This window comes from Sebastes umbrosus, chromosome 3 (genome assembly GCF_015220745.1).
Source record: "Sebastes umbrosus isolate fSebUmb1 chromosome 3, fSebUmb1.pri, whole genome shotgun sequence".
NCBI classification, from domain to species: domain Eukaryota; kingdom Metazoa; phylum Chordata; class Actinopteri; order Perciformes; family Sebastidae; genus Sebastes; species Sebastes umbrosus.
Window position 1 is genome coordinate 22,580,186 of NC_051271.1, and position 26,552 is coordinate 22,606,737.

Consider the following 26,552-nt stretch of genomic DNA (forward strand, 5'->3'; position numbering starts at 1 on the left):
AAAAATCTCTCTTTACAGTCTCAGTCTTTCATTAGAGCGCTCCCGTTAGCCTGGTGCTAATGCACAGTTTAGCAGCCACCGCGGAAAATGCTAAAGAGGTCCTGACAACTCCTGGGGGTCGGCTAAGTGTGGGCCAAGGGTTTCTGTGTGTGCGCGTGTGTGAGTGCGCACTAGCATTAGCGTTTGAAGGGGGGGGCGGGGGGTAGGATGGGGGTCCCAGTGGTTGTTTGCCTGTTTTCCATCAAGAGCCCTCATCTCCTTTATCCCCTTTGTGGCGGAGGCCCTCCTCGGGCAGTTCCCTCTGAGGGGGATCTAAAAAGAGCAGCTGCTGGGGAATGAGTGCCATTTCCTCCTGCTGTCACCAGCACACTGGCAACCCTTAGTCCTCCTGTCCCCCTCCACCCACAAACCCCCTATTAATATGCATATGAACTTGTTTCTCTTAGTTCTGAACTCCAGTGACAAAGTGGGAAAGCATATGCCTGAAATATTCATGATCGCACGCAGTAATTAAGCGGTGGAGAAGGGAACTCTACGAGGGAGAGTCACTACCCCTCTGCTGGAGTTAAAAATTGCCTTTTTTTTTTTTCTCCAGCACTAAAAAGCATGTTGTCCTCTGCTTTCTCAGTAATTCTTCGAAGCATTTTTCCTCGTCGCGTGTGCTGTTGTGCAACACGGAGCCAAATGAGGCTTAAAAGAAGAGCGGCTTTTGTTTAGTGAGTTAACTCCAGTTAAGTGCCAGCGAGAACCCACAGTTCTCCACCCACGTCCATCATTAACTGAGATTCTTAGATGAATTAAAGAATCTCTTATAAGAGACACTATTTTAAAACTTGAACCACCGCTATTCTAAACTTGAACATAAATCACACTATTAACCCATAGGGTTATCTTATTCATATCAATATAATTCATGCGTAAGTTTGAGCACAATCTGTTGATTATTATTTTCTGTTTCATGAGCATTCATGCGCTCCATCTTTGGATGCAACATTTAAAAATACACTCTGGTAGAGAAGATATTACATTTTGAAATTGTTGGATTATGTATTGTGTATTGGCAAGAATCTGGCAATATGATACGTATCATGATATAGGCGTTAAGATTCAATAAATTGCGATATTGTAAGCAAGGTGATATATTGCAATTGCATAGTATAAAGAACACACCACCATATGCATAAAATGATAATCTAAGTAAAAAAAGGGAACGTTTTTTTTGTGCAATCAGAACAGTGGGATCTGCATTTGCATTCATCACAGTCCCTGTAACATCCAACATCATTGCAAATGAAATAAAGTATTGACTGAGTTCATCTTTGCATGTAAACTATTAATTAAAAATAAATACAGTGTTTTTGAGAATCAAAACAGTATCACATGACATAATATCGCAATACTCGATACTTTCGTTATTTTTCTACACCCCTACACAATATTGCAAAATAGTGCAGATATGATTTAGCCTAGGAGCTAATGCATCCAAAATCAATTTTAGAGAATACATTTTGCATTTCATTATCTTTTTGTTTTTGCAAAATGTCCAGTTGTTTGTGGAAAATGCACTTGCTTTATGTTTTTAAAAGACAGAGACTTTGAAGTCAGTGAATAAAGCGTGCTGCAGACCATTCAGAGATTTAGCCAGAAGAATAAGAGGACACAGAGGTGGACGCCTCTGTGCAGCCACCAGAGAGATGAGAGAGAGGGTGGGGGGGGGGTGGTTAGTTATGGAAGGTGAGAGGGAGGAAGAAGGAGAGAGGGCTGTGAGATGGTTGCCGAGGCTTGACAGCCAGGTAGATTGTATCTGACATAAAGCCCAGAGATGAAAGAAGAGCGGACAGCTGGCCCACTGCACTCAGCACACTCCATGCAGTTGCACTCACCTCGCCATGCCGCTTGCCCCCCCCTACCCCCTCTTCGTTGTCCGCCCCCCTCTTTTCCCGCTCTCATTCTCCTCCTGTTTACGCTCTCCTGACGGCTCCTCGGGGGTGTGTCCACGACCTTCCACCAGGGGATCATCCTCCTCTCTCTGGGCCTCTGTCTGGCCCCGGCTGGCCCGTCTGAGGAGCAGCGGTCCAGAGTTCAGCCTCCCTCTCCTCCTGCCTCCCTCTCCGTCTCCACGCCTCTCCTCTCCTCTCCTCTCCTCTCCGCCCCATGCCTGTCATCTCACAGCCCACTCAGTGCCACACTGGCTTGTTTTGTCAATAACCATTTATTTGTTGCTGGAATGGCAGCAACCATTACATCTGACCTCCCTGTTTCATCAATTATGGATAGATTATTGGATGTGAACATCTGCAAGAGCTTGCTGTTGGACTCACCTCCTGGCAGGGATTAGATAAAGTATTAAACTGTTGTTTATTGTCAGGCCAAAACTCTACTGGGAAGCCAGAGAATTTCTACAACCCCACAGCAAAAAATAACTCCCATCAACAAGGCACCTTAAATAGTTTAGCAGTGCTGCCGAGGCCCCCTCATGGTAAGATATGGGCCATTCATTATTTACACTTATTACTGGTTGTTATAACACTCATGGTAAAAGCTCCTGGCAGATAGGGCTTAGTCATTGTTTGTCACCTTTTGTAAATGTGTGAACCAGAGGCCAAACACACACATGCACTCAGATGGCTTGTCTCGAAAAGCAACATGGGACAAGTGTTTCTGTTCTGCATAGAGAAATGACCGCTGCTAAAACCACTAATGATTGAGAGAACAAGCTCATGTAGAGACCACACATACACCCACATGCACACACACACACATAGACATGTACACACACACAGTCTCAGGGGTCAGAGAGATATTTAAAAACACTTTTAGGTTATTTATTTTTAAAACATGCCAAATAAAATGTTTAACACATGAATTATAGATTTTAAATGGATATCTTCTGGCTGAATATGTAACACTGGCATCGTATTTAAGTAATAGATGGAAACGGGGGAAATAGGCAGCAGTGGTGCTAAATAAGGATCAGTGTGATGTATGACCTGTAGGCTCAAGTTGTTCCACAAAATGTTCCAGTACTGTCAGGGATGAATTTCAGTTTTAGCATGACATGCTTAATGTCATATTACACTTTAATCTCTCTCATTGTTGTGTCTGATAACAGGATAATCTATTTGTTTTACAGATATTGTTTTTAGTTAGATTGTAGTCTTTCATGAAGTTATTTACTTTAAACATTGAAGGAATTGTTAAAATGTAACTGAGTAATAAAAAGCATAGATATGTCAGTACAGGCAGTTTATTGCATTTAAAAAAAAATTAAAAATCATACAGTTTAAGTACACTTTGTTTCCTATTACAGTATAAATGCCAGGGTTTTTGTACTTGTCCATAAGAAGGAATGCATCGCCTAGAGCCGGGAGATATCAATATAATTATATTAATAATAGTAATTGTTCCCCAATATCATTCTTGTATAATTCACGGTATGCCATGATTCTGCAGAAAGTTGATAAACGCCAATATTGAATTATTCTCGAGAACTTGATATCATTATTATGACAAGAAATATGAATTTTTTTATACATTTTGTACACCCTTCAATGTTGTTTAGTTTACATTTTTTCGTTTGTTGATTATGCTTCATGTCTTTCCCATATTGGCACTGCGTTCAAAATTTGACACGTTATATTAAGGCTGGGCGAAATGGCCAAAATCTTCTATCCCGATATAGGTCATTTCATATCTCAATAACGATATATATCACAATATTGCATGTTTTCTGGTAATTCAATAAATAGTCTATATGAAATAACCACATGGTAAAGCCTGTTTGTATACTCCTGTGTGAATTAAATACTTGACAAATGAGTATTTTCTCATTCTATTAAGAACTTTAGTGCAAAGTGATCGTGTTTTCTGAGAAATTGGAGTTAGTATGTGCTTGTTATTATCAATTTAGACGACGTCATTGTGTGTCATGATATCTCGATATATGATTTCATCACAATATGAATCCATTGAAAGACGATAAATTATCATGTTGAATTATGGCCGTGCCCTACGTTATATCTACAAAGCATAAAATTCCTTGTGCACCTCATGAGCCATATTGGATCTTTCCTTTCAAATTCATTCTTAGACATGTTTATTTGTACAGGTGACCCGAAGTTGGACTAACAGGCTTTTTTCTTGGCTGCTTAGTATCTTCCCCATACTGCAGTGAAGAAGAGGTTGCTGCGCTGCCTTTTTAGTCCCCTGTCAAAGCCGCTCACAGTTCACCTTCAAGGCATCTGCTCAGCTGTCAACACCAGTTGTCAAACCGACACTTAGCATTCACATTGTTTCTGTGAAAATGAAGATATGTATTTCCACAGTGTATCCAAAAAAACAGCACGTACTGTACTGTAGCCCCAGCATTTTCGTTAATATCTTTAGGTGGTTTAGGCAGTGATGTAACCTCTGTCAAACAGGAAGTGTCTTTTTTTTTCCAGGCTTTGAACAAAGAGCGTGAAAACCTCCTGTGTGCTAGAGAGTAGCGGGGCACTGTGCATCAAAATATCAGCGCAGGTTGAAAGGCACAAAATAAGGTCAGTGTCACCGCACTGCATTATTAATACCCCACTGTTTATCTCCTTGCCCATTGAATCTGTGCACAAGAAAATGCTGCCTCCTATGAAATATTGATGCAATTTCCTAGCTTTACATGTAGAAAAAGCAATCGAAAAACTAGGTGTTACACACACTGGCAGCAGGTTGCTGAATGGCATGTCGCCTGGTAACATAAATTGTCAAACACAGCAAAACGCTGGTGAAACCAGCATGTTGTCATGTTTATTGGAGGACATATTAGTGTTTGAACACAGGCTGCTCTGTGAATTATAAAAACATCTTTGGATATTAATTTATTTTTAGGATCAAAATAACTTTTTTTCTGTCACGATATAAATAAAAGATTACTGTTATAATTACATTGATCATACATAAATACATTAATCGGGCGCCCTGGCAAACAATAGTCATTCAGTAGCATTCCAGTGAAAAACTCATCCCCTTTGAGGACTAGGAGGATTAGAGCTGCAACGATTAATCAATGAAGAAATTAGTTGTCAACTATTAAATTAATCTGCAACTATTTTGATAATCGATTAATCGGTTTGAGTAAAGAAAAGAAGTAATAATTCTCTGATTCCTGCTTCTTAAATGTGAATATTTCCTGGTTTCTTTACTCCTCCATGACAGTAAACTGAATATCTTTGAGTTGTGGACAAAACAAGACATTTGAGGACGTCATCTTGGGCTTTGGGAAACACTGATCGGCATTTTTCACATTTTAAAGACCAAACAACTAATCGATTAAATCGAGAATAATCGACAGATTAATCGACGATGAAAGTAATCGTTAGTTGCAGCCCTACAGGCTACCCAATGTGTCCTTGCCCATATTTGTTGTTTATTGTGGTGTGGCAAGACACAATTCTATCTCGTGGTGTTTCAATACTTCAAATAAAGATTTAACTTGATCCACTCTATTTCATTTATTAAAAACTTGTTCATGAGCACTTTAATTCCTAAACAAAAATATCAAATCCTATTCATTATTAGCTGAAATGATATTAAGTTGCAGCTGAGTCAAATTTATCTGTTTTGACAAAATTTAAGGCCTAATAGTAAACATGGTTTGTGACGTGATTGAACTGAAAACCTGACCTCTGGAATTTGTCATGAACTTCCAGCATGTGCAGTAGTATTAATTTCTAAAGGCTTCATTCTTTGTTAAAGGTTTTAAATTGATTGCACCTCTTTGGTTATTCCATCATACTTCACTGATAATACATTTATGAAAAAGCCTTATTTGGAGAAAGAGGGATAGTAGTTCTTTGAAGCATTTGTCTATTTGACCTTCAAGTCAAATAAAAACAGAATTTATTGGCATTTTAATAATGTTTACATTTTTTTTGTTCCACCTCACAATTCTTTGTTAATGCATTACCGTCAGCACATACTGTATACAGGTAGTAAACAATGCTGCACCACTAAGAAGCACAACACGCTTTCTCCCTTTTGTCTTTTGTCTCTTTCATGTTAAAACCGCTTACTAATTAAGCCAAATGCCACTGCATCCAGAGTGCATGCTTCCACACACACACAAAGGGAGAGAAAGAGAGAGAGCTCTCTAATGATCAACACGCGCCAGCGTCTTTATTATCCCAGCCAGCCAGCCAGCCAGCCAGCCAGTGTCTCTACAGCCGGCTCATGTGCTGTTTAAGTGATTGTAAATCATCCCACAGTAATGGCTGAGATTAGCATACTATCAAAAAGCTTTCTTCATGCATGATGTGGTAACATCTCAGGGCCCTAAGTGTTTTATGGTGAGTGAGACCGTATCACCCACTGTCATTAACAATCTAGCGGTGGCCACGCAGGCAGCTGTACTCGGGCTGCTGCTGTTAGTGTTACCAGATGCGTGAGGAAGATGCAGGCTTGGACTGCAGCCCATTATGGGCGCTGCCTGTCAGGAGCCATTAGGCACATGCTTTTTGATTAATGCTCTAAGTGATGGTGTGAGTACTACTCAGAGACCGGCGCAGGGAAAGAGGGGAAAGAAAAGGTTATCGCCTCACTAAGGAATGCCTGAACGGGCGCCGTAGTGTCAGTGATGATGATCGTGATTATGGTCTGCCTTTTGCCAAAGCGGTGGGTGGGTGTGAGGGAAGCAGTGTGATGATTTTTTTTTCTGCACAGAGTGGTTTTAGGCTCTGATTTCCTCTTCCTGTTTTTGAGGGGGATCCTGCTTAGGGAGAGGATCTCAGGGTGTCCCCCCCCCCTCCACCCTCCTCTGCCTGACTGCTATTGTGACCCATGAATTATTGATTAACCTTGGTAATAGAAAAGATATAACTGTGGTATGCTTTGACCTGCCTCTTCTGTGGTGGAAAAGTGTTAATACCAAATAGATATGCATATGCATGGAGATGATTACATAAGATTTGTTAAAAACAGGATACAGATTAGAACTTGTGTGATTGCTGCTTGAATAGAAAATACATTAAATGTATTTAACAACTTTTCTCATGTAATTGTTAAAAAGACGCATTAGGTCTGAATCATATTAGAGTCTGGTGTCGATCTAGACTATTTAAGGTTTTATATAACTTTTATGTAAGTGAATATGTCATCATCTATTGAACATATCTGTTGTTACAAAATACAGAATGACAGACAGTGAACTTCTTAGATACATGTGAAGCCAAAATACTTATCTGATCACTGCCATTAGAAATGTAATTTTGGGCTGCGGAGCAACAAGACCCATGTGTTCTCATGACATGTTCAAATGAATCCATCTGTTCAGGTCGTGTTCCTGTGATGATCTCACCTTCCACAGCGGATCAATAAACGAAACGCTATGTTTAAACTGAATCAAATTTTCCAGTTGTAGGGTTGGGCTTTCATCCGCAACAAGCCCCTACAGTCCTCACTCTTAGCTTTACCGTATATACAATTAAACGCCCCAGTAACCTGCGCGTTTTCATTAGATTGGACCTGTAGGGATGTAGCTGCACGTTTACCCCCACCCCAACCTAAAAGAGATGACCAGCCGTGGTAATTGCATGGCGCTGTGTTTACATTTATTCATGAAACGGAGGACCGCCTTTTCATCCCCATTTCCACCTGTCACCCATTCCATTTGCCGCGTCAAGAGAGAACCCCTCCTCACCCCCCCCCACCACACCCCATCAAACTTGGTGCTACAATCACTAATCAGTCCCTCCCCTCGCGAACAACCACTGCCTACTTGTTCCCTACCGATATTTGATTCCCCGCCAGCCTGAGCGAATGATTAAGTTTTCATGCATTTGGTTCCACCAAAATGTATGAGCACTCAGCCACATCCTTTATTGATTACTTCTAGTGCAAACAGTAGGCCGAGTGTGATATACATAATTGGACAGTTGTCAGGGGAGGTCTAGCAGTGATAACCAGCGTCTTATATCCCCTCCCTGATGGATATATGACACACCTTGAAAGTGATCACTCGCTCCTGATGTGGGGGAAAAGATAAATAATGTCAGCTAAATGGCTTTAACAATGTAAAGCAACATACACACTGAGCTAACAATGTGCTGATAGCCTGATCTCAACATGAGAAGTGTTTACCGATTGCTGCGATGATGAAATACACCAGTTGTTGACTGATGTGAGAGTGAAGATACATCACCACCATACAGTATAGAGCGCAGCCCTGTTTCTTTGAACTACCGTACATTAAGAGAAAATAAGACTCCAGAGAGCAGACGGAGGAGCCTTGTAGTTAATATACACAACATGTGCTCGGCTAATTATTTTCCTGAATGCTTATAACCACAATAAACTGGCTGCACGTTGTTGGAACAAAAGCAGGCTCACCAAGCCAAAATACTCTCTCTCTCTTCAGCCTCTAAAATTACATTTTCAGAGGCACAGAAGAAATAATAACACTCTAATCATCGCTAGAGTAAACATTGTTCTGTTAAGAAAAGCAAAAAGACATCTTTAAAGTTTGTATTTTAGTAATGAAAAGCTAACAGTGGCTAATGCAATTGCCTGACCCGTGACACCGAGGTGATGAAATGTCCCAGCAGAATCTCAGGTTAGCCCTGTCTCTCTCGCGGTAATAGATTCAGCTGCACACAAATGGTAGAAGCACAGATGTGTAATAACTCTATCAAACTCACGTCTCTGTGTTTTCACAAGGTTAGACACACACAGAGACACCCTCTGGAATTTCACATTTTACTGCTCCTCACCCTTCATCCATTCCAAAGAATAATTCTGTGTGGTCAAGGTTACAACCACTGTTTGTGTTTGTTGGGTAATCATACAGCATTTCCAAGGTAAGCCTCCCTCCACTCTGGAGCCTTCGCATTACAAAAACATCCACTTACTCGGATTCATACATGGAGACATTGACACTGGTTGGGAGTTTGGTGGGGGCGAGGAGGCAACTGAAGTGGGACCCAAACAGAATCCATATTTAATACTGTGTTCCCACTTGGACATGTACTCTTTCAAGTCAGCATAAAAGAAGCTACAGAGACTTTGCTCTCTTTGACCAAGGCATTGTGGCATCTGAGATGAGCTGGTACCCTGTATAAATAAATGTAAATCTGTGGTGGAATCCTACACAGAAAAAAACCCAATAGGCTACTGATAGCTTGGCACACAGTGGTCACACAGACACAGTGGCACCGGAAGTCGTAATCCTGTATGTAGCATGCGTACATTTTTTTTTTAATGATTTTTTTTTTAACATTTTATCTTGAAAATAAAATTGTGACAACAGAAGAAAAATGTAATTTAGCCACCTAAAAGAATCAATATCAGTGAACGCTATATTTAAAATATTTTCACCTCTTTACCTCGCCATCAGACAACCCTTTCTGACAGGGAACTGAAGCTGTTATATTGCTGTCCTCAAAGCCACCAGACCAGACTCCATTCACAAAAACAGTCTCGGGAGTTGCTGGTCTACCTCTGCATCAATCGGTTAGTTTGTTTGTGGCGCCCACACAGCAGTACATTGCTTAGCTTCCGTGCCGGTACTCCTGTCTGCCTCTCCAAACTGGGAGCATGCCGACCATCTAAGTTACTGTAGGTGACGTTAATACACTGAGTGCAAGGATGTATACAGTATACTGTACATATAGCAGCGTCACCATGCAGAAACCTACGTCAGGTCACGTGGGAAAAGGTTTTTTAGAAGGGCTTGGGAAATTAGCATTTTGACGCTAAAACATACATATTTTGACAAAAATTTGAATGTTCGGATTTGAATACATAAGGAACACCACTGGGAAGCTACAGAATGATATAAAAAACCTCCAAACTCCCCAAAATAATGGACTTAATAACTTAATAATGGACCGCCCTTTAATAATGTGCTTGAGATGCATTTTTCAAGCAGTTAGACGTAAATACAGTTGAAGGCTGGTGATTGGGGTATTTTTTGACTTTACAACGGCGGTTTGATCCCCGGCTCCTCCGGTCACATTGAAGTGTCCTTGAGCAACAAACTTAACCCCAAATTGCTCCTGAAGGCTGTGGCATCGGTGTGTGAATGAGTATTTAGATTAGATCCTGATGGGCAGGGTGGCACCTTACATGGCAGCCTCTGCCATCAGTGTGTGAATGTGTGAATGCTGACATGTAGTGTAAAGCGCTTTGAGTGGATGGAAGACTAGAAAAGCGCTATATAAATGCAAGTCCATTTACCATTCACCATTTACAACGCTCTGGAGTTATTGGAAAAGTTTGGATCACAGGAGTTGGAAACAATCCTACGCACAATGGCGCCTTAAGGCACGGGCTGGCACTGAAAATATCGTTTTTGAAAGGCTAAACGCCAACAAATAGGCCTATGGATTGAAGCAGAGTATGTTGTTAGATAAAACATGTTGTGAATTTTGGAAATTATTATATCTATCTTATTATATCTGAATTTTGACTTTTAGACTTTCCAACGCTGCCTGTAGCTCGCTACCCATTTCTGAGTGGTTTGCTAAAGGTTCAAAAAGTACGTACATAAATTTGATAAGACAAATTCACTTTGTCAACCTGTTTAAATTTCTATCCAATCTTTCCGGCCGGTAGCAGTCTATAAACAGAGAAGGTAATGGAGCTGAAAACAAAGCTTAAAAGACAACAGTCTCTGTTTACCAAACTGACTTTCAAGGCCAATACAGCAACAGAGGCTTTGTTTGGTGGCGCACATCCTTACCAAAAAGTCCTTCGCCTAGGGCGACATTGTAATAGAGGCGATGACTGGTGGTGGCTGAAACGTTGAAGGACCATAAAAGTAAGACAGAAATGATATCTGCTATTGGCGATGTACAACTAGGTGCTATGAGTAGCTCACGGCCTCTTTCATTTTGTCAAATAACTCTAAGAGGAAAAAAGGTTGAAGACCCCTGGTTTAGCCTTCTGCAATTGCACAGAAATACCGTGTTTAAACACAATTTAAAGACATGCAAAAAAAGCGACATTCGAATATTAATTTAGAATTCAAAAGTCAACGTTATGAATGAAGCTTCAAACGACTGAGTACAGCCCTACTTCATATTGTTTTGGAATGGTGTTGAATTTGTGTTGCTGTGGCATATTGTGATCACAAAGCTTTGTCTTGACAATTGTTATATTGATGAGTTTCATATTGTGTTTACTGATTAGGAGGGCACTCTGTTTACTATGTGTCGCTGTCCATTGACGGAAGGTGCTGAATTAATGTTGCCGTGGCATATTGTGAAGGGAGGGAAGGGCCTCCAAAACGTCCGTAGCCTCAGGGCCTAAAGTAATATTAAGGCGCTTCTGGCTATATTGTAGCCTATTATTTAGCTGGCTGTTGTTGTTTTTCAGGCCTGTTGGCTGGTCTTTGAAATGGGTACGGTAATCAGAGTTTTATGGTGGTTTTGTATCAGTAACGTTGGTGCAAAAAAAAAACATGAATCAATATCTCTCTCTTGCTCGCTCACTCGCTCACTGAGTGGAATGCGAATGTGTGCATGTGGAAACCTAGACGTAAGGTGCTGTAGCCTATAAGCGGGCAGGCAGTACTATAGAATCGAATCCTGCCGGTGCCACTGCACCGACATGTCCAAACATTTCACTGTATCTGCAGCCGGCCGGCATGTAGGCGAAGTGGAAATGACATGTTCAGTGATCCAAACTCATTCATGAAGTCAGCGGTCACAGAACACATTAGCGCTGCTCTTTACAGCCTACCTATTGCTGCCATTTCATTTATTATAGGATAATTCTGGTTTATTACAACTAGCGTCTTATTTTTATAGTTTGGGTCATCTGTCCTATCGTTAATAATAACATTATACCTACCAAGTTAATTGCTGAGATCTGGGAGGACCATAGCAAGATTGCTAATAGGACATCCATCTGGGCAAGAAACATAAGCTGTCAGACAATCATACAGATCAAGAAACTTATTAGGAAAAGAAAACAAATGCAGTAAACAGTAAAATTATTATCCAAGCTGTGCTCTGTAAATATCCATCACAGGACCCTTCTTGGTTGAGCTTCAACCTACCGTACTTGAGGTAGTTGCAGTTTTCCGGTGCAGTAATATAACCAACAAATCAGGCGAGCTCAGTTTTGGTTTTACCTTTACTGGCTAAACTATGGACTTATTTACTACCTGACTGATCCTGTCAAAAGGCGTCATTATGCTTCAACACAAGCACTTGTTGGCAGGGTCAGACTGGTACAAAATTCGGCTCTGGCATTTTTCATCTGGACCGTTCCCATCTGTCCAGATTCTTTTCTTCATTTGGTGCTGGGAGACTGTTAATGTTATCACTGCTATAGCTTGCAGGATTTTGTGTTTGGATTTTATCGGCAATAATGTTATTTTTGAATAATAGCCTAAATGTCTTATCTTAAAACATTTTGCAGCATCAGCCTTGACATTTTTTTTTCTTTTTCTCTCTGACCTTTTCCGCTCCACCTTTTTGCTTTTTCGGTCCTTTATTATCCACTTCATTCATATATTCATTCAACTCCGCTCTGTCTGTTTTGATTTCATTTGATTATTTCCCATATTCCTGATGGTGGCCTTGGGGCCCATCTTTTGCCAGAATTGCCAGATTGCCAGTCCAAGCCTACATGTCTGAAACCCTGTCTCCCCACACCGTTCCGACATCAATATTTTACAATTTTACAATTTTTGTAACCTTCTGAAACCGACAACTCGAAAAGCACACCCACTTCACACTGTGATTGGCCAGGTGTGGAGGTGGGAAACTAATCGTGGTTTGAGCCTCTTTCTCAAGCTCTCTGTTTTTGGCACTTTTCATGTGGACAAACATGTTCAACACTATTAATGCATTTGAGGGGAGACTGTCCGAAAGTGTGACGTTAATCCCATTTGAAGAGTTATCACCTTCCTCCCCTTTCTATGACGGTCAGCTTTTCCAAGTGTGGCTGTTTGACAGAGCTTTAAACGCTTGCCTTTAGATGTGATCGGACAGCATGTCAGGCAAACTAGTTTTTCAGGTAATCTGAAAAAAAAATCATGTGCCTCTGTGTCCTCTGGTGGCCTTTTGAGTTTGTGATCCGGCAGCCATGTTGAGATCCGTTGAGGAAATACCAAGCACCGCCCACCAGCTGGAGCAAACTTTCTCATTTTACAGCTAAACAGTACACTACAAGATGTTTCTGAAAACATTTTACGCAAGAATTAGGCATTACAGTAACAGAATATTGATTCATATTTGATCAGCGCTGCCTAGTTTGACCGTTTGATCGGAGTTTGCTGCCTCCGTTGAATGAACAGCCAATAGGAACGCTCTCCCTCTGAAATTACCTTTGATTGGACAAATCTCCCATCACGGCCTAGATTTTTTAAAGCCTGAAAACAGAGCCATAAGGAGGTGCAGAAGTCTAGTTATCTCTCAGAACACTTGAATTACAATATGCTGAAAGGTTATTATGGAATTTGTAAACATTCTGCTTACTGCCGCTTTAACCACTTTTTTCTTGCCTCATCTGACTTTGTTATAGTAATGTTATCGTGTTCCCAGATATATTAACTAATAGCCAAAACTATGAAAATATGACCAAAGTTGCAATTATCCTGTAAAGCAGCATCCACCTGCCCATCCACCTACCTAATAACCTACTTAACTGCTTATCTGTTTAAGTCATGTCCATCTCTCTGCGGGTGTGCAGCCAAGTGAAACAGATCCACTACCCCACCAAGACGTTCACTATCTGTTAAGAGATTTACCTGCAGTCTATACAGCAATTCTTTAGCTATAATAGATTGAAACTGTGTGGGAAAGAAAGAGCCATGCTTTCACCTTTTTAATCTTCTCCACATGCCTTCATTTTAAACCATCTCCCTTTTTCCTTGTTCCTTTCTTTACCTGCACCGCTCAGCTTCTATGACCTGCCCTGTGTCATCCAGGCTGCATGTAATTATCCAGCCATCAAAGCCGAGCTGCCGTGCCAATCAGCCTATCAAGGGTTAAAGGGACACACTTGTCTGCAGCAGTACCCCGCGCACATCTCTGGCCCCGGCACATCTCAGCAGTCTTTGCTAATGACTTGTAGCCAACAAATTCCTAAGACTCTCAGGTGGCTTCCTCCAACCAGGCTCTGTGCGATGATGAAAAGCCTGAGATAAAATAAACTGACAGTTGCAACTCATTGCGAGGAGCAGGCAGCACCCTAGCAGCAGCTGAGACCCCGGGAGCCCAGCACTCCCTCTGTTTTTTTTTCATCCTTTCCTCCATCACCCCCTCCATTCTCCTCTGCCCTCCTCCTGTGTGTCTCAGTGTGTGTGTGTGTGTGTGTGTGTGTGTGCGCACGGGTGATAGAGCTGGTGTGTTTGTTGTTGTATATGTGAATGCATAGCTAGTGCAGTTGTACTGTATGTATGTGTGTTTGTGAGCATCTACATGTGAAAATGCATGGGTGGATGAGTGTGTTCTGCGGAGGGGGTGCAGGGTAACTAGTGGGAGGGGAAACTAGATGCCCCTGCCACTGTTCCCTAATTAAAGCCCCTTCCCGCCTCTTTTATTTCAGTCCATTAAGCAAAAAACTGTGGCCACCCCTCTCTCGCTTCCACACATGACACACTCCAATCAATACACTCCCACTGGCTGCCTCACTGGGTGCCTCAAATGAATAGATTGCAGTGCAACATTATGTCTAATTGAATTTTGCAGGGGACGCCATGCAGAGCACTGTTGCAGGGTTTCAGATCTGTTCTTAAGGTTAAAACAAAAGGTTTTTCAAAAAATCAAATCAGAAGATTTTTAAATATACATTAGCTTTAGTGAATCCTTTTGTATGACCATAATAATATACATAGGAATTATTTGTCTTCAGAATTGAGGTTATTTACATCACCTCAATACAAGATGAATTCATGCTTGATTCATTTTAACAGTTTTTTACTTTGTGATATCCAAGCAGTATGTCACAGCTATAAGCTACAGATGCAGTTCAACCATCTAGCTATCCACTTAGCTCAGCACCACAAAGGTTCACATTAGCACATCAGGCCCCGGGAGAGAGCCTCCTCCTGGCTGGTGGCTGTGGGGGTTCAGCCAGGGATGGGGGAGGCTGGCAGATGGTTCAGTGGTATGTCTGACGGACTGACGGATGGATGGATGGATGGATGGATGGATGGGTGGATGGATGCATATCGCTGATTTTCATTCCTTTCTTGTGTGTACCATCTCTTCAGAAGTCCCTTTGTATGACATTTACATCGACTGCCATCTCTCTTTTGGCATGGTCTTATCCTTAGCTTCTCGACGTTCATATTGCAATTCAAACATGGCAAAATTATTATTTGATCTGTAATTCACAATAACAACTCGTAGCTACTCGTACTAGCTTTTCAATCTAAACCGCATCTCACAGTCAAGAATGAACTATTCTTAGTGTATAAGCGCTGTGCTCTGTACTCAACTCCTTGTAAACTGTTGTTCTCTTTGTTAATGCAAAATGTAGTAAACTAGTGAGTCAATTATGATACCAAAACATCTGAGAAGTAATGTGTGGAAGCATTTTGGATTTTACATCGTACATGGATAAATGTTGGATGAAAATGAGGTTGTTTTTCTGACTTTTTAAATGCAACTTCCTTAAGGCCTTTGCACAACAAGTCTGTATTTTTTGTCCGAAATTGTTGCACGTTTAAAAATACATACAATCCTCACGTTGTGTCAATCACATTTACACACTGACCCTGAAACTTTCGTCCGTCATTTAAGATTTCGGAAGAGGTTTGATTTTCTGCGTTTTTTCGTATCCATCAAAAACCAAAGAGGGTTGTTTGACCACTCAGAGCCACCGTCCGTGCAAATGTCATCATCCAAAATGGCATGATAAACATTCACACCGTCTCCCAGCACAAAGCACTTTACGATAAAGGAATAAAAGAATACAGAGAGCAGAATTTAAAGATAGATTGGGGCAGGTTGGGCATCGGACTCAGTGTGTAAGGTTTCTGTGCATAACTATTTTTATTGTATGACAGATTAAAAAAACACATACAAAAAATATGGACTTGGTGTGCAAAGACCTTTACAGAGATGGTACCACAACAACAAATCTAAAGTCCCAACTAGATTTTTGACAGCCCTTATCCAGACAGTACAAAAGCTGGTTATTGTTTGACATTTTCAATACCAGTGTCAATACTGTAACTGAGTTTTGGTACTGATGCAAAAACAATATTTAAGAAATATAGACATGTTTCTCTATAAAACCCTTCGTTCACTTAACAAAAGAAGGCAAACGTATCAACAGTTGAGTGTTGTCTAGCACAAGCAGCTGTAAAAGAGCTCTGGCTCAGAAAATACAATATGTATTGGAAGAATAATAATAAGTGTACCAATCTGAGGAAGCATTCAATGTCAGCTTTTTCTACATGACAGTTTTTGATACTCAGTGGTATGGACACATTTTGGTTGTTACCAAGAAAGCACTGAGGTTTGATATCCAGCCCTAAACGGGACTCATTTCATCAGCCTCCGGAGAGACAACTTTACCCAAAGTTAGAGGAAATTTTTTGGTATTTTTTGATCACTTTCAAAATGGGAGGATAATCAGATGTTAGCAGCCACCAGTCTAAAACTCTGGATGTCACAGTCCCATCTTTCTTTTCTAACTGATTTGTTCGCCTCTGTCAGTGAGTTTCTGTGCGAACATCTCATTCATTGTGTGTCTTCTGTGACCACTGCAGATGTTCCCATGCCAATTAGCTCGGTGGCTCAATGCAGGTGCCAAGGCAAATATTTAGCTAATTATCAATATTTAATAGCTTTTCTGCACTGGCTCCTTTCCTAAGGTCCAGCAGATGCTATTAAATTTCACCCCATAGATACACAGTTATGACACGTAATAACTACTTGAATATAAAAGAGATTAATAATTTAAAGTGAGCCAACAAATTAGGACCATCATTTTAAAAAAAACTAGGCTTGAAACCATTTTGCATAAAACCAGCCCGGTTCAAGGTAATGCCAAGGCTCTCCTGATAAAGAATTACAGCATTAATTCAGCAAAGTGAACTTATTGCACCGACTCCTTCTCAGAGATCCCTGGAGCATTCGGAGTAGAGGAATGAAATGATAGCATTCATGGGCACAGAGGCGCTTATTTCCATTTCCCCCATCAAACCTAGTCTGAGTCTCAATGTGTGTGTGTGTGTGTGTGTGTGTGTGTGTGTGTGTTGCGGTGAAGGGGGAAGGATTGGTCCTTTTCTCCTTGTGGTACAATTGCTGAGATCCCTGTGAATAGCGTGTTTTTATACTGAAGGTTCGCTCCCCAGAGAGGCCGAGGCCTCTACCACAGGTCCATTGTGTACACACAAACAGAAACAGACACACAAACACACACACTGTGACCTCTCTGGGTCATTGCTGGAATTACATAGACATGTCCCACCTTTTGATGTAGAGATCTTGACTGGCATCTTAATTGACTCTCCAAGCTGTGTCAAATGAATACGATCAACAGGAGTTATTTACCACTAAAGATCCACCTCTGGTTACAAAATGAGGTTGGCTGTGTATAATTGTTCTTTGATGTATGTACAAATGATACTCTTTAACACCATGACTGACACATAATAGGTTACTCTTACATGTGTATCGTCTTGAAAACCCCGTGTGTTAAGAGGGTGTTGTGAGATTTTCAACATTAAAGTGTGTTTTCAGAATTCCTGTTCAATTCCCACTGAGCAAACACTTCACTTCAGTGCAGAGAGAGCTGCAGCACCTTGCGCGGCAAACTCTTTTAATGGAGCATGTTGCTGGAGGCGTCGTTGCTTGCTTGTGTGATATTACCATTTACCTGCAGTTTTGAATTTTATTTGAATTGGGATGAAAAGATCAGGAGAAGGTGTTCGCTGGCAGATATATCTTAACCCTAGTTTTTTTCTTCTTCTTTTACATTCTAATTTCAGACATGCCAAATGACTTGACATAGTGTTTTATGCTTCTATACCTCCCATGTGCCTGTTGGGATTTAACCTGCTGTAGCAAAGACGGAGAGAGTCTACAGCATTCCCCCAAGGATATGCATGCATAGGGCAGAAAACATCAATCGGCAACCTTACACATTGGATCTTTGTTGATGTGACAAGATCTTGTCAAATGCTTTGAATCGTACGAAATGAAGCGTTCTCTAGAAAAGAATAGCTCATTTTTGGATCAGATATTTTTGGCATTCTCACTGTTCAAAGATGTGTTTATGAAGAAAAGGAGTGTGATTAAATTCTGATTCAAGTTTACTTAAACATCTGTATTTAATGTGCAATCTGTATCATTAGACGTACAGCAATTCCAAACTGGCCCTTTACACCTTAATCTTTAGCCATGCTGGCTAGTGGCATGTCAATGTCAGACTGTCGGTCCACCACTTTACCAATATCTCAACTATTTGATGGATTGCCATGACATTTTGTACAGGTATTTTTGGTCCCCAGAGGATGAATCCTAATGATGTTGGTGATCCCCTTACCTCCTTCTTACAAAATAAGCCACGTAAAACACAAGTCAGTAAAACATTACTGTAGGGATGAACTAGTATGTAGAGACTGATACAGGCTATTGCTGAGGAACATAACATTTTAATTTGTTGATATTCACTTACCTTACCCATTCCTTATTTCCGTTATTTCATCCACCTACAGTAATGTAACTGATCTCTTCCTCAATAATCAAGCACAATACTTTGTATTTTTAGCAATGCAGCTAGTTAGCTGTGCTAATGATCTAGCCAGGCATTTGTCATTTTTCAACCAAACAGTTCTAGGGACTCACTGAGAGGAAATGCCCACTTGGGAGCCCCCTCAAGAACTACATACCTTCAAGGGCTTTTTTCATTTTTTGCATTTGCACCGCCAATAGGAATGCTGAAGTGACGTAAGCCGGCCAGCGCTGCACGCACACAACTCCAGCTGGGAGATTTGGTGAGCGGCTAGTTCGCTATGTTTCACAAGCTCTTTTACCGTTTTTAGTGATATAAGAATAAATACAACATTTCTGTTATATGCCACAATCATACAAACACAAGCAAAATAGCTGTCACGAAAATACAGTTTGAGCTTCAGGCTATCGTTCTACGGCTCAGTGGGTGTGCTTTGTGCTACTGGGTTAACTCGCTGAGTATCATCTCTCACTCATTCTTTGGCTCAGTGGGTGTGTGCTCCTGAACGAGTAAACTTCAGTTGGCCCATTTGTCCGTGTTTTCTTCAATTTATTTCACGAGCTATTTTTTTACGAGCTGTTGTCTGTGTTTTGTGTTGTCTGTTGTTTACACGGCTAACGGGTTTTTAAAATTGGTGGTTGCGGATGCTGAATTGACTGTTCGACCAATCATCGTAAACTTATGTCACTCGTGGTTTTTGCAGGGAGACTACCTACTCTGAAATGGCGTTCTAAGCACTATAATGGTTTCTAGTTCTTGCGGTGCGTACACAATAAAAAGTGGGATTCATGGAACTAAGTTCCTCCGGTCCAAAAATGCCTATTGATCAGTCAAACACCAAAACCATAAATATTTCCAAAGTCATCTGCATAGATATTACACCACTGAAACCTGCAAGGTCCCAGTAGGTATTGTTACCAACCTGGGGCAACCTGTACAGGGTAAATTATATTTTATACTTCATAGTAGTAATAATGTACGTTTCCAGTTAGGGTTATAGCGGTATTGACAATAACCGTAATATTTAAACATTTTAATATTGATATAATGTTAATAATATACATATATTATAATATGTGTATGTGTAGCTACCACCACAGTGTGTGGCTACTACTGCCGCGCAAAATCATGTCGGAGGAGATGATAGACGAGAGCAAGAGACTCTATACCCGCACCCGAAAAAAAGTCAGCTTGCAGTATGTGAGAGTCTTTTGGATTCCGTAAAAAATACAGCGAGTTGTTAGACACCCCAGCCTGCAGGATGTGCCGATCAACAGTAACCACAAAAGGGAGCACCCACCTTCGCCTCCATCATCCTGCAGATTCCGCCATGGCAGAGAGAGTAAGTTGTATTAAGTTTGCCAACCCTGAAAAGGGAAATGTTACTTTAAGGTCTTAGTTGTGTTGTTAAAGCTATCATGGAGTCGGACTTGACATTATTTTCTCTTGGCTGGTTATTTGTTAGGCAGTGTCAAAGAAATGAGAGACAAAGAGGGGAAAAAAAGTGTATTTAAGGACATGGTTAGTGGACATCAGATCACAGTCAGAGTGGTTAGTTGTCAGCCTGTGGTCTCACACACAAACTCTCTGTCCCCTGCTCCCCGCAAGTGATTTTGTTTCAGTTGACATTGTATTGATAGCAGATGTTAGGCCTTGTGGATTTTTTTGTTTATCAGTCCATCTGGTTGCCCTTTCACTATCTATTAGTGTAATTCTTCTTTATGTGCGCTTGGTTTCTCCACCTCACTACACTTGTATTTTGAGTGTATTTCATTTGCCAAAAAAGAGACAAAACACACAGTAAACAAAGTTAAAGATGAATTTGACTGATACCATTATTATTATTAATTTGAAGTTTTCTACAGAGATCGCGATAATATCGTTATTATTCTTTTTCGCCAAGATAATTGTGTAGTGAAAATCTGATATTGTGACAGGCCTATTGCCAATGATTGTTTGGGATTTGGTTGCAGATTGATACAGTGACTGTAAAATCATTGTATGGTAAAGCAGGAAATATCAGGACTGTACCGGACCAAGTGCGCTCTACATACTAGCATTGAAACACTAAAATGATTTATTATTGGGAAACACATTTATCCATAAGACAGAGTAAGACCGTAAACCTGTGTTAAAACCAAAACAAAACAAAAAAATAGCTCTTTAGCTTTGCTTCTAGGTATGTGTGTCAATTTTGAAGGAAAACAAGAAAACTAGCAGAGGACACACTGATGAAAAGAAAACACCAGTTTATCACGTTAATGGGTTTTTCACTTTGGATTCATGGGAGAAGTCTTCAGAGAGGACTGTGACCTTTTTAATAAAGAACAGGCTTCTGACAAAAGTTCAACCTGCAATAACCCTGGCACAAAGCAATAGAGTGGTGCAGGGATGACGTATTTTTGTAGGCCAACCGGGAAGTTAGCATTGCCCTGGGTTCCCTCGACAAAAAGCCAATGGGATTTATCAATTGGGTTTTGGATTATTGCATTATTGTTCCGCAAAATAATCTCCACAAATTAACACCACTTTAATGATTTGTGTAAATGCAATCGGCAGAAGTAAAAAGCTAACGTTAGGCTATAGCCAAACTACACCATGATTGCATGAACGTGCGTATACACAACGAGACTGTAAAGGCGTACGAGGCGGCGTGATGACGTTTTGTAGTCTCATTTAGCCGCTTGTTAGCAACCGACTTTTTTAAGACATATAAAAGCTTCAAAATTCACGAGTAGGATATTTACTGACATATTTTATATCATAGAACAAAATGTTGAAATCTCTTCAGCTTGTGTTAATCTCAGAACTCATTTTAGGCATCTAACAAAAAAAACATTCAGAAACCCATTGACTTTGAGACGAGGGAACCGGAAGTGCTAAAATGAGTAAAGTACTCATTACCTGGTTTTTACCTGGAGTTTTAGGACTCATTCCTGCACCACTTTATGACGATTATGGTTTTACAAATTTTTAGTGACTAGGATTAAAAGATGACATTGACTTTAGGGAAAAGACACACAGAAGGGCAAACCCATCATTAAACGGGGTATCAGGACTTTTGGGTTTTCTGAGAAACCAGTTTTTTGCAGTTTATTTTTGCTTGACATGAGCAACAAACTTGACAATTACCTGCTTGACAGTCCTTCACACTGTAGAACCTTTGTTTGCATATCATTGCATGCACAGTTATTCTTTGCTTACTGTCAATCAACCGTCACCCACAAGAAGAGAAGCCTCCTGACTTCTGAAAACCCACATTGCCTCACAAATTTTAACAATCATATCCATGTCTCCTTTTTTGCATATCTTTTTTCATTGAGACAGTGGTTTATTTGAACCTTTAAGGCACGGTCACACATGGGCTAAACTAACATTCGCCTCCCGTTCACTTCCATTCTATGTGAGTGAAGGGGCGAAAAAGCATTCACTTACGGTTGTGTAACAGATTTGCATCTTTGAATTTGTGTGGACTTTCAGACAAATATCGCCTCGGCTGACGATGGTCACTCGCCTGCATTCACGCATGGTTGACCGTACCTTTTACCATTGTCACGTTTATATTGACAGCAAACAAAAGCGAGTACATGAAATGTGTTCAAATGTGAAATGCATCAGAAATGTTTGCAGTATTTTTTAAAACACATCGGTACAAGTAAATTGGGCATATTGATATTAATATTCTCCCATAAGGCTGTCCAAATATCCAGTCTCAAACCTTAGGTGAATTTGTGGTCCTTGAACAGTAAATATACTTGAAACATAAGGACATCAAAAAAGACCTTCCCAAGGACACACATCTACAGGTAAAAAGGTAAAAAAAGCTGTTTTGAATTTAAGTATTAAAATGAACTGTGTGTGAGACCTTAATGAGACAGAGAAAAAAAAATCACACAAGGTCGTCTTTCGTAAGAGCAGAAATTCCATCCCTGTGGGGCAGAAAAGACAGAACTTTTTGTTTTAGCAAACTGCCCATCAAATAAGCATAATTACCATCAGAATTCATACGGTGTTCGGAGACTCCTGCAGGCAAGCGGCCCCACTCAAATTAGCAGCTCTGATAAATCACCATTAATTAGCTAATAAAAGCCAGCAGGTGGTTCGGAGCCCAAAGACATTCCCCGGTTGTCTGAATTATGTATATTACAGCAGTGCACTGATAAAGTAAATGAGTAGGGGGAACAACAGATAGGAGTTCTGGAGGGCCCTCGTGTAGGGATAATGCTCCAATCAAATCTCCTGCAATTCCACAATCCCACCCACAGGAATACAAGTGGCTCTGACCCCCACTCAAATCACATAACACACAGGGCTCTGGTGTGAGGCATATTTATACATGGATTATGCATACAGAATACAAAGTTTGCCTTAGCCCACCCCTGAATGAAGAGCTTGTAAAGATGTTATACTTTCATTATAGAAACATAAGGCAATTATTTGGAGAGCAGAGAAAGGCAGGTTGATTGGGGCACGATGACCTCTCTGCATCGAGCTGACAAGGGCAGCGTGTGTTCTTGATCATCTTCATCATCATGCATCATTTATCCCTCGAACCGCACAACGGGTTTTGTGGCTGCATTACCTGATGTTTAGCCAAGAATGGGACGTTCATATTTATTTTTACCTGGGCCTAATTTTATTGGCTACCATGGTCAACATTCACTCGATACTGGAGCTGTAATGAACGAGATATCAAAAAGTTATTAGTCCAGAAAGCTGTGTGAGACACAAGCCTGTCTGTATGGAACACCCTACCCATACACGTTTACATACAATCCTCACTGAATAGTTAAAAGTGCCCATCGCAGTTTCCCAGAGCCCCTTATCAGTTCTCTTAATTACTGGTTTGTTTGACCGGTTATCTAAATGGTTGTTGAATAAGGTTTTGTTCAACTAACTGATGAATCATCTGATTGGATGAGCTCCAAATTATTATATGACTTCCTATATTGTTTTTGATTTTTTTTTGTTTGTTATTATTGCTATTTTTGCTAAAGGTAGGGGTGGTGATGATGGTGGTATTAATGATAATATTACTGCTCCTATTATTATTATTATTATTATATGGTCTTCTCTCCACACCCACTTTTCCTTGCTCTTGCTATCCTACTTGTCCTTCAGGCCTTTACTGCTCATCGATGTCTCTCCTCCCCTTTCCCATATCTGTCCCCATCACACCAACTCTCCTTAAAGTTACAAGAAACTTGACAAAATAGATGAACATGGAGTAGGGATGTCATGGTACCAGAAATCTAGCAGTCGATACCAATACCAGTGAATTTCCACGATTCTCGATACTAAATTTGATACCACGGTAAAAAAAACAAAAAAAAAAAATCAATTTTCCTCACTGTCACATCCCTTCCAATGACCATTACAGGCATCGTACGGTACCTTCGGTACTGTAGAAAAAGAGTACCGTAACTTTTTTAGAATTTTGGCATCGACTTGGTACCGAAGTTCCGGTTCTTGTGACATCCCTGACATGGAGTCATTCCTGTAAAATTACATTTTCACTCCTCTTTTCACTGTTGAATCCCCCCAACCTACCTAAACCAACTTTCTTTTACCCTTTTATGCCCTGCTTTCATATCACTCTTACATCCATATCAAGACCAATAGTACTCTAGAAATATCAGCATGCACTCTCTGGGTCTCGGTCTTTGTAATTTCGCCATTGTATCTTGGTATTGTTCTTGTGAAGTGTTATTAAATAACAAAAAGTAAACAATTATAAATAAAAAGCTTCTTTAAGCACCCAAATATTTGGAAATATTTAATTAATCTCAACATCATGAGCACAATAATGTGTTAAATCCTTATCAAATATGTTTTACCCATTTACAGTCTATGCATGTATTTAAGCTTCATAGCAGGCACTGAAGGCTTTAACTAAAGAACTAAAAGAAGGCGAATAAGAAAACATGACAAGCGTTATTTACTGTAGTTGATTTAATATGAACAGATCTGATTCCAACAATGTACATAGATTGTGCTAGAAAAATCTGTGTTTGACACCAGAACGTATTGTGTGTATCCTTAAAGAGTAACTCACACCAGGCTTGTTCACCGCCCTCTCCGGTTGAAAGTTTCTATTTTGTTTCATCTCCGATCACACCCAGCATCTCTGAGTGGTGTGTTTGGGTGAGGTCATAAGTGTGCTATGTTGGACCTGTGACCAGACCCAGCAGTGATATCATGGGGTCCTAAAGTACACCTTTACGTCCAATCCATTCTCATTCTGGCGTCAAATACCGATTAGTGTCACGGCAGTCGGCGTGTGATACCACACCGATGCAACGCGCCGGGCTTTCCTTTAACGGCAACAGTAAACGCTCAGGGAAAGTGCGCCGGATGTGTTGTGATGTGGTTTAAAAAAACAAAAGAGAAACACCGGGCCGGTGTGAGGGGGTGGGGGGGTGGATGGGTCCAACAAACACAAGGCTTTCATCCATGAGACCGCTGTTCATGTCCCGTGCTTTCATTTTCACTTTCTCGTTACAATTAGCTGTTCGTTCTTCCCGTTTTCACAACAATGAGTTTCATTTTCACTGTACAACCGTAGTAGTTTTAAGCCCAACTATGTAGTTTTTTCTTAAACCTAACTATAGTGGTTTTGATGCCAAAACCTAAAGTGACGCCAAGGGGTGTGACACAGTGGCAGCATGTGATGAGAACGTGTTGCTATATCACTGCAGCAAGGTGAGAAGTTAAACCACTGGAGGTCAGTGAAAACAAGATTTTCAGGGGGTGTTAAGTTACTCTTTAAAGCCCAAAAAAATGTGATGAATGGATTTTCCTTTTCATAAAACATTCGTAAATTATATATTTTTTTCTTCTTGCATCGCACATCGATGTTTGCTTGTAAGCAGTCGTCTTCTTCACAGTCTTTGCTGGCTCATTGCTTTGGTTCTTTGTGGCTTCCTTCCCTCCACCAACTGCAGATCAGTGGAATAGTTTGCAACCATTGGCAGGAATGTGTATTGCTTTGCCCACTAACTTGCACCCATACAGTACATGTGCGTCTGAATGCACGACATAAAAAAACCCCACTCATATAAACATTGCTCCTTAGCGCGACCAGTGGTCAAAAACTCAGGGTTTGAAATTAGTTAATCTATCTGCGTACAAAAATGCATAAAGACGTAAATAGTCTTATAATCAGTATTTTCTAGAAAATGATCACTATCATTGTAAATGTGTAGATTCACTGAGTGGGTTTTTATTACTGATACAAAACATTAGTCACACCACTTACCTTTGGAGTGGGTGTAGCTCAAGTATCCACTTCATGAAATCCCGGTGAAGCATCATTAGCCTGAACAGGGGTTAATGGAGGTTAAATCCACACATAAAAGCTGCTGTGATAGCTGGTTAGCAGCTCGGTCTTAGATGATCACTGATTATTTCCATGTTAAGGGGGACATCTCATGCTCATTTTCAGGTTCATACTTGTGTTTTGGGTTTCTACTGGAACATGTTTATATGCTTTAATGTTAAAAAAAAAAACATTATTTTTCTCATAGTGTCTGTCTGAACATACCTGTATTCACCCTCTATCTGAAAAGCTCCGTTTTAGCGCCTGTCTCTTTAAGCTGTGGGCGATATATTCTTAATGAGCCTGCATGTGACATAGGAAGGGGAGCCAAATCTGAATGGCTTGTTGAATCGCATGTTTTCTGATCCACGCAGCCCACAAAGAACCGACTGGGTTGTTTTATTTCACAGTTTGTGGGTTGGTAGGCACTCCAGATACCCAAATGTATGTACACAAGCACTGAAAAAGTGAGTTTTTTCACAATATGCCCCCTTTAATTTATCACAGAAGTGACGTTTTAGTGCAGTTTGATGAACTGTTGTTTTTGTAAAATGGCATATTTTGC

The 26,552-nt window shown here is 40.5% G+C and overlaps 1 long non-coding RNA gene across 2 annotated transcripts in view; it reads left to right on the forward strand.

Moving 5' to 3' along the window:
* The window catches only part of LOC119485667, a 178,290-nt gene that overhangs the window by 38,322 nt on the left and 113,416 nt on the right, over nucleotides 1-26,552 (forward strand). The window contains exon 3 of one of the 2 annotated variants that reach the window (XR_005206328.1): nucleotides 4,443-4,538. The exons of the other annotated variant lie outside the window; for it this stretch is intronic. This is a non-coding gene — a long non-coding RNA (uncharacterized LOC119485667). The remainder of the gene's footprint in view (nucleotides 1-4,442; nucleotides 4,539-26,552) is intronic. 2 annotated transcript variants of the gene reach the window in all.